The following is a 9,769-nucleotide window of genomic DNA, read 5'->3' as shown; positions in this document are numbered from 1 at the left end:
ATACAAGGCAACATGGCTTTAATGTAAGGGGCGGGAAGTTCAAGGGGGATATTAGAGGAAGGTTTTTTACTCAGAGAGTGGTGGAGGCAGTTACACTAGTGAAATTGAAGAGAGTGCTAGACAGGTATATGGAGGAATTTAAAGTTGGGGGTGATATGGGAGGTAGGGTTTGAGGGTCAGCACAACATTGTGGGCCCAAGGGCCTATACTGTGCTGTACTATTCTATGTTCTATAACTCCTTTTGACCCTATGTCACCTCTTTTTTATTACATGATTTCGTTTTTGTTACACCATCCACTCCTGCCTTCTTGTCTGTCCTTTCGATACAATGTGTATCCTTGGAGGTAAAGCTCTCAGCTATAATTTTCTTTCCGTCACGATTTAGTGATACCCACAATATCATATATGCCATCTGTAATTGTGCTACAGGTTCATTTAACATATTATGTATTCTGCGCCAATTCAATATAACACATTCAGTCCTTTATTCACCCTTCAAGAGAAAATCTGCAGATGCTGGAAATCCAAGCAACCCGCATAAAGTGCTGGAGGAATTTCCTCCGGCATTTTGAGTGTGTTTCTCCATTCACCCTTTTCAATTTTGTCCGCCTCTGGTATTGCAACTCATCATGTCGACTGCAATTTTGCCCCATCATCAGCCTCATTTTGCTAGGAGAGGCATTACACATTGCCTCTGTTTGTGAATCAACTACCTCATCCCCAGCAATATCACTCTCGTTCCCACAGCACCTGCACCCACTCCGATAAGCTCTAGCAAACCTGCCCGTAAGGATATTGGTCCCACTTGTGTTCAGGTTTAACCCGTTCCTTTTGTACAGGTCGTACCTTCTCCAGAAGAACCATAAATCTGAACCCCTGGCACCTGTACCAGTTCCTCAGCCACACGTTCACTGCCAAATCATGCTCTAATTATTCTCCTGGCACGTGGTACAGGCAGCAATCTAGGGATTACTACCCTGGTGGGCCTGTTCCTCGGCTTTCTATAGCTCCCTAAAATCTCTCTTCAGGGTCTCCACACCTTTTCTACCTACGTTATTGGTGCCAATATGTATCAAGACTTCTGGCTGCTCACCCTCCCCCTTGAGAATGCCAGGAACCTGATCCGAGACATCTCTGACTGACCTTCTCACCTGGGAGGCAATATTCCATCTTGGTGTCTCTATCGCACCCACACAATTTGGCCTCTGTTCCTCTAACTATGGAATTTCCTACTACCACTGTAGTCCTCTTCACCTCTCTGCTCTTCTGAGCCACAGGCACCAGACCCGGTTACTGTGACATCCCCCACCCCCACCTCCCCGTCGTAGGTTGCCTCTTCAACTTATTATTGAGGAAAATAGCCACAGGTGTACTGTGCATTGGCTGCCCATTTCCCTTCCTTCTCCTGACAGTCACCCAGTTACCTGTGTCCTGCAGCTTAGTGGTGACTACCTCCCAGTGGCTCTTGTCTATCACCTCCTCATTCTTCCATATGAGCCAAAGCTTATCGAGTTGTAGCTCCAATTCCTTTATACATTCTCTGAGAAGCTGCAGCTCGGTGCACCTGGTGTAGATGTGTTGATCTGGGAGAATGGATACCTCCCTGAATTCCCACATCTCGCACACAGTAGAGAACTGTGCCCCAAGAGCCATTCTCACTGCACTACCAATCCCTAAATGATAATTAATAAAGAATTAAGAAGAAAGATAGAAACTTACCAGATACTGACGTCATATTTAATTGTATTTTAACCATATATGATACCCATCAATACAGCCAACGGGGCAGTATTACTGTGGGGTCACGGTGCAAAGACACATACCTGACAGACACACTGTAAGATCACAATCACATAATAAGAGAGTCCTGAGACCGAGGCACACCTCCCTGGCGATGTCGTAACTTGACACATACAAGTCAATCAACCCAACGTTCCTGTAAAAATACAATGCAGAATATGTATATGTATAAATAAATAAATAAAATATATATTCTGTAAGATCACAATCACGTCATAAGAGTCCTGAAGCCAAGCCCACCACCTCCCTCCCCAACCCCCCACGATGCTGTATATTGACACATACAATTCAATAAAACCAACGTTGCTCTAAAAATACAACTACGCAGAATACTTCTGTATTTACATACAGTCCTGTCGGCTGCAGACTCCTCCAGTTGTCGAGGCTGGAGGTCTGCCCATTTGATGTACAATTTCAGATTGACTTTGAATCTTGTTTTGGGACGGCCCTGATTGCGACTGCCATGCTCAAGCTCACCATAGAGCAGCTGCCTATATATAGTCCAGAACTCCCAGTCCACTGAAATCATCTGTTAATTGGCCCCAACACAATCTAGTCAACACTATGGCTTTGATGCCCTGTCCCAGCTACAACGCCTGACTCCCGCTCCCAGTCCTCACATCTCAAATAGTGAAACACAACTAGACAAATATATATTTTTTGAAGACTGGAGCTGCGGCTTTTAGGTCCGGGGATACCAGTCACTACACGGAATCCAGGCGTGAACTCCAGAAAGCCGTTAAGGGCACCAAGAGGCAATATCGAGCCAAGTTGGAAGCCCAGGCTAACCAGAGGGATGCCGGTAGACTATGGCAGGGTCTAAATGAGATCACTGGGCACAAAGAAAAGGCTGGGAATATCAATAACTGTGGCGCTTCTCTTCCTGATGAACTTAATGTATTCTACACAAGATTCGGACAGAAGAGGAGCGTCCTGCTCCCTCCGGATGAACCGGACCTGGTGGCATCGAGATTCATCGTCACAGAGGAGGATGTTAGAAGGGCCTTCCTAAAGATAAATCCAAGGAAGGCAACGGGCCCAGATGGCATCCCGTGACGTGTTCTCCGGGCCTGTGCAAGCAAGCTAGCTGGAGTGTTTGCTGACATCTTCAACTGCTCCTTGCTTCAGTCTAAGATCCCCTCGTGTTTTAAGAAGGCAACGATAATCCTGACGCCGAAGAGGAGCAAGGTGCATGCCTGAATGACTATCGACCTGTGGCTCTGACATCAATTGTTGTGAAGTGCTTTGAGAGATTGGTTATGGCACACATCAACCACAGCCTACCAGTCAACCTCAACATTGCATTCGTCTTCTTCACTACCAACTCAACCTGGAGGTTAACCTTAAGGTATCCTGTACGAGGACTCCCAAGTCCCATTGCATCTCAGAACTTTGAATCCTTTCCCCAGTTAAATAATCCTCTGCCCATTTATTTCTTCTGCCAAAGTGCATAACCATACATTTTCCAACATTGTATTACATTTGCCACTTCTTTGCCCATTCTTCCAATCTATCCAAGTCTCTCTGCAGACTCTCCGTTTCCTCAGCACTACTGGCCCCTCCACCTATCTTCAAATCATCAGCAAACTTAGCCACAAAGCCATCTATTCCATAATCCAAATCGTTGATGTACAATGTAAAAAGAAGCAGCCCCAACACGGACCCCTGTGGAACACCACTGGTAACCGGCAGCAAACCAGAATTGGATCCCTTTACTCCCACTCTCTGTTTCCTGCCAATCAGCCAATGTTCTATCCACGTATGTAACCTTCCCGTAATTCCATGGGCTCTTATCTTGTTAAGTAGCCTCATGTGTGGCACCTTGTCAAAGGTCTTCTGAAAATCCAAATATACAACATCCACTGCATCTCCCTTGTCTAGCCTACTGGTAATTTCCTCAAAAAATTGTAATAGGTTTGTCAGGCAGGATTTTCCTTTAAGGAATCCATGCTGAGTTCTGCCTATCTTGTCATATGCCTTCAGGTACTCTGTAACCTCATCCTTGACAATCGACTCCAACAACTTCCCAACCACCGATGTCAAGCTAACAGGCCTATAATTTCCTTTTTGCTTCCTTGCCCCTTTCTTAAATAGCGGAGTGACATTTGCAATCTTCCAGTCCTCCGGAACCATGCCAGAATCTATCGACTTTTGAAAGATCATCGCTAATGCCTCCGCAATCTCCACAGCTACTTCCTTCAAAACACGTGGGTGCATTCCATCTGGTCCAGGAGATTTATCTACCTTTAGACTATTCAACTTCCTGAGTACTTTCTCTGTCATAATTGTGACTGCGCACACTTCTCTTCCCTGCCACCATTGAGTGTCCGGTATACTGCTGATGTCTTCCTCAGTGAAGACTGATGCAAAATACTCGTTCAGTTCCTCTGCCATCTCCTTATCTCCTATTATAATTTCTCCAGCATCATTTTCTATTGGTCCAATATCTACTCTCACTTGTCTTTTACTCTTTATATGCTTGAAAAAGCATTTAGTATCCTCTTTGATATTATTCGTTAGCTTCCTTTCATAGTTAAAATTTTTCTCTCTTAATAACCTTCTTGGTTTCCTTTTGTAAGGTTTTAAAAACTTCCCAATCCTCTGTCTTCCCACTAATTTTTGCTTCCTTGTATGCCCTCTCCTTTGCTTTAACTTTGGCTTTGACTTCTCTTGTCAACCATGGTTGCATCCTTTTTCCACTCAAAGATTTCTTCTTTTTAGGAATATACCTGTCTTGCACCTTCCTCATTTCTCGCATAAACTCCAGCTCCTGCTGCTCTGCCGTCTTTCCCGCCAGTGCCCCTTCCCAGTCAACTTTGGCCAGTTCCTCTCTCATGCCACTGTAATTTCCTTTACTCCACTGAAATACCGACACATCAGATTTCGGCTTCTCTTTTTCAAATTTCACAGTGAACTCAATCATGTTATGATTACTGCCTCCTAAGGGTTCCCTCACCTCAATCTCTCTAATCACCTCCGGTTCATTACACAATACCCAATCCAGTACAGCCGATCCCCTAGTGCGTTCAACAACAAGCTGTTCTAAAAAGCCATCTCGCATTCTACAAATTCTCTCTCTCGAGATCCAGTGTCGATCTGATTTTCTCAATCCACTCATATGTTAAAATCCCCCACAATTATCATAACACTGCCCTTATGACAAGCCTTTTCTATTTCCTGTTGTAATTTGTAGTCCACATCCCTGCAGCTGTTTGGAGGCCTATAAATAACTGCAATCAGGGTCCTTTTACCCCTGCGATTTCTTAGCTTAACCCAGAAAGATTCTGCACCTTCCGATCCTATATCACCTCTTTCTAATGATTTAATATCCTTTCTTACCAATAAAGACACACCCCCTCCTCTGCCTACCTTCCTATCCTTCCGATACACTATGTATTCTTGGATGTTCAGCTCCCAGAGACATGCATCCTTTAGCCATGTCTCAGTGATGGCCACAATATCATACCTGCCAATCTGTAGCTGTACGAGAAGATCATCCACCTTATTCCTTATGCTACGTGCATTTAAGTATAACACCTTAAGACCAGTATTTGGTACTTTTCGCTTTGATTTCACTGCAACTTTATTGCACTGGAACTCATCCCAATGGCTACAAATTTTCCCCAACACCTGCCTGTCTTTCTTGACGTCTTTACTGCTCACTATCTTAGATTTATTTCTGTTCTCCCCTTCCTCCGCTCTGTCATTCCGGTTCCCATCCCCCTGCCAAATTACTTTAAATCCTCCCTAACAGCTCTATTAATCTTTCCCACCAGGATATTGGTCCCCTTCGGGTTCAGGTGTAACCTGTCCTTTTTTAACAGGTCGTACTTCCCCCAGAAGAGATCCCAATTATCCAAGAATCTGAAGCCCTGCCCCCTGCACCAGTCTCTCAGCCACACATTCATCTGCCTGATCCTACTATTCTTGCCCTCACTAGCATGTGGCACAGGTAGCAATCCGGAGATTACTACCCTGTAGGTCCTGCTTCTCAGCTTCCTTCCTAACTCCTGGAAATCTCTCTTCAGGACCTCCTCTTTTGTCCTATCTATGTCATTGGTACAAACATATACCAAGACAACTGGCTGCTCACCCTCCCCCTTCAGAATATTCAGGACCCGATCCGAGACATCCCGTACCCTGGCACCTGGGAGGCAACACACCATGTGGGTATCTCTATCAGACTCACAGAATCTTCTGTCCGTTCCCCTGATTATGGAATCCCCTATGGTTATATTGGCTCGACAAGAGCCGAAAACCAGCTTGGATTGACTTGGAATTTAAAGCTATGAATCAATTTTATTTAACCTCATTATTAGAAGCTCCATTACCTTTACAACTTGCTAAAATTTCCAATTTAAATCTTTACCCTGTTATTAAACAGTCCTTATGGATTTTGTTTCAGTTTCACAACTCTTTTACTTTTAAACAATTTAACTTGTCTAGCCCTGTATTTTGGAATTTGCTATTTAAACATTCAAATACTGATCCCATTTTTCTTTTGTGGAGAAATAAGGGGATCTGTTCTTTTGCAGATTTATTTAGTGATGGTCGATTGATGACTTTTGAAAAGTTAATTAAAAAGTTAATTCTCTCTCATACACATTTCTTGCAATATTTTCAGGTTAGACATTTTTTACAAAAATTTGTTTCTACATTTCCATATATGCAAGAATCGGTAAACACGAGGAATTCTGCAAATGCTGGAAATTCAAGCAACACAGATCAAAGTTGCTGGTGAACGCAGCAGGCCAGGCAGCATCTCTAGGAAGAGGTACAGTCAAAGTTTCGGGTCGAGACCCTTCGTCAGGACTGGGTCTCGTCCCGAAACGTTGACTGTGCCTCTTCCTAGAGATGCTTCCTGGCCTGCTGCGTTCACCAGCAACTTTGATCTGTGTTGCTATGCAAGAATCTGATTTGTTGGATACTATTTTGAATATGAATCCTTTAGTGAGAGGTTCCATTGCTAGAATTTATAATTTATTTTTACTACAAAAATATAACCTCTCACTAAAGATTAAACAAGTTTGGGAGAAAGAACTTAATATGACTTTTGTTAATGAAGATTGGTCGCGAGTTCTGAAAATGGTTAATTCTTCTTAGATGTGTGCCAATCATTGTTTAATTCAATTTAATATTGTTCACCATTATTATTTAACAAAGGAGAGACTATCCAAAATATTTCCAAAATAGATAATTATTGTGATAGGTGCAAAAATGAAGTAGCTACTTTGTCACATATGTTCCGGTCATGTTCCTCATTGAAATTTTTTTTGGAAATCTTTATTTTCTAGAATTTCTAAAGCTTTGAAAATTAATTTACAAACTAATACATTGACTGTTCTATTTGGAATAGTTCCGAATCGTATTGTGTATTTCATTTTCAAACCAACATGTAATTGCATTTGTTACATTGTTGGCAAGAAGGGCTATTTTACTGAAGTGGAAAGATACCTCTGCTCCTACAGTAATTCAATTGTTTTCCAAAGTAATGTTATGTCTTAGCTTGGAAAAAATTAGAAGTAGAACCTTTGAGCCCCGAATCGATTTTGAGAGCAGGTGGGGCTCTTTTGCCAAATATTATCATTTAATTTGAATTAATTTATATAGTTTCCTTCCAATTTTATGTTATATAAATGTGATTTGGCGGTTGTTGTTTTATTTTTCTTCTTTTATATATAAATGATTGTAAGACGTATTGCTCCGGGAGTTGGTTCCTAATGTTTTTTTTCATTTTTTTTTGTTTTGTAGTCAGTGGGTTTTCTTCTCCGATAGTTGGGGTTCTCTTTTTTCCTTCTTTTTCTTATATATTTTTTCATTAGCGTATATAAGTTTTTTTCTTCAGCTTTATTAATTATATATATACTAATTTGCTGAATTCCTGTATATTATAGCTGTAGAAGATTATATATCAATTGAAAGATTTTAAAAAATGAAAAAATGAGAAAATTGGTTGGCAGACAAGAGACAAAGAGTAGGGATTAACGGGTCCCTTTCAGAATGGCAGGCAGTGACTAGCGGGGTACCACAAGCCTCTGTGCTGGGACCACAGCTATTTACAATATAAATTAATGATTTAGATGAAGGGATTAAAAGTAACATTGGCAAATTTACAGATGACACAGAGCTGGGTGGCAGTGTGAAATGTGAGGAGGATATTATGAGAAAGCAGGTTAACTTGGACAGGTTGGGTGAATGGCAGATGCATGGCAGATGAAGTTTAATGTGGATAAATGTGAGGTTATCCACTTTGGTGGCAAGAACAGGAAGGCAGATTACTATGTGTCAAGTTAGGAAAAGGGGAAGTACAATGACATGTTGGCCTTCATAACAAGAGGAGTTGAGTATTACTCAACTCCTCTTGTTATGAAGGCCAACATGCCATTAGCTTTCTTCACTGCCTGCTGTACCTGCATGCTTACTTTGGGTGACTGATGAACAAGGACACCTAGATCTCATTGTACTTCCCCTTTTCCTAACTTGACACATAGTAATCTGCCTTCCTGTTCTTCTGCAGTTGTACAGGGTCCTGGTGAGACCATACCTGGAGTACTGTGGGCAGCTTTGGTCTCCAAATTAGAGGAAGGACATTCTTGCCATTGAGGGAGTGCAGCGTAGGTTCACGAGGTTAATTCCCGGGATGGCAGGACTGTCATAAGTTGAAAGATTGGAGTGATTGAGCTTGTATACACTGGAATTTAGAAGGATGAGAGGGGACCTGATTGAAATATATAAGATTATTAAGGGATTGGACACGCTAGAAGCAGGAAACATGCTCCCGATGTTGGGGGAGTCCAGAACCAGACGACACAGTTTAAGGATAAGGGGTAGGTCATTTGGAATGGAGTTGAGGAAAAACTTTTTCACCCAAAGAGTTGCGGATCTGTGGAATGCTCTGCCTCAGAAGGCAGTGGAGGCCAATTCTCTGGATGCTTTCAAGGAAGAGTTAGAAAGAGCTCTTAAAGATAGCGGAGTCAAGGGATATGGGGAGAAGTCAGGAATGTGGTACTGATTGTGGATGATCAGCCATGATCACAGTGAATGGCGGTGCTGGCTTAAAGGGCCGAATGGCCTTCTCCTGCACCAAATGTCTATTGTCTATTTTCTAAATCTCTAGTGAGGCCATACTTAGAGTATTGTGTTCAGTTCTGGTCACCTAATTACAGGAAGGATGTGGAAGCTTTGGAGAGGGTGCAGAGGAGATTTACCAGGATGTTGCCTGGATTGGAAAACAAGTCTTATGAGGCAAGGTGAGCAGAGCTGGGACTTCTCGCTTTGGAGCATAGAAGAATGAGAGGGGACTTGATAGAGGTCTACAAGTTTATGAGAAGCATTGGTAGGGTGGATAGCCAGTACCTGTTTCCCAGGACATGAATTGCAAACACCAGAGGGCATATGTACTAAGTTAATGGAAGGAAGTTTAGGGGAGGCACCAGGGGTAAGTTTTTTACACAGAGGGTTGTGGATGCCTGGAATGACATGCCAGGGATGGTAGTGGAGGCTAAAACATTAGGGGTATTGAAGATCCTTTTGTACAGGCACATGGATGAAAGAAAAAAAGAGGCTTACGGGATAGTGTGGGATTAGTACGTTTTTGTAAGGAATATAAGGGTCGGTACAACATTGAGGGCTGAAGGGCCTATACTGTGCTGTAATATTCTAGTGCCTAGTGTCTTCTAGAGTCTAATATCCTTTGCCTTGATCCTTCACCGTATAGACAAGGAAATCATCTACCAGGATGGGGAGGTATGGTGAATGGGGCCAGGGGAGAGGTAGTAACCAGCTTAAGCTGGGAAACATGGAATACTGGGTGGATCTTCAGTGATGCTAGTAGACGCAAACTATATGACATCTTGTTGACAGCCTTTTCCACGACAAACTGTCCAACGTTGTGCAGTGCTAATTTCTGGCTCTCAACTTTCATGGAAAGATCCCTTGATGCAAACCAGAATTCTTCAAACCAGAATG

Source organism: Mobula hypostoma, chromosome 8, assembly GCF_963921235.1.
Source record: "Mobula hypostoma chromosome 8, sMobHyp1.1, whole genome shotgun sequence".
Lineage (NCBI taxonomy): Eukaryota > Metazoa > Chordata > Chondrichthyes > Myliobatiformes > Myliobatidae > Mobula > Mobula hypostoma.
Note: the sequence above shows the minus strand (reverse complement) of the source record.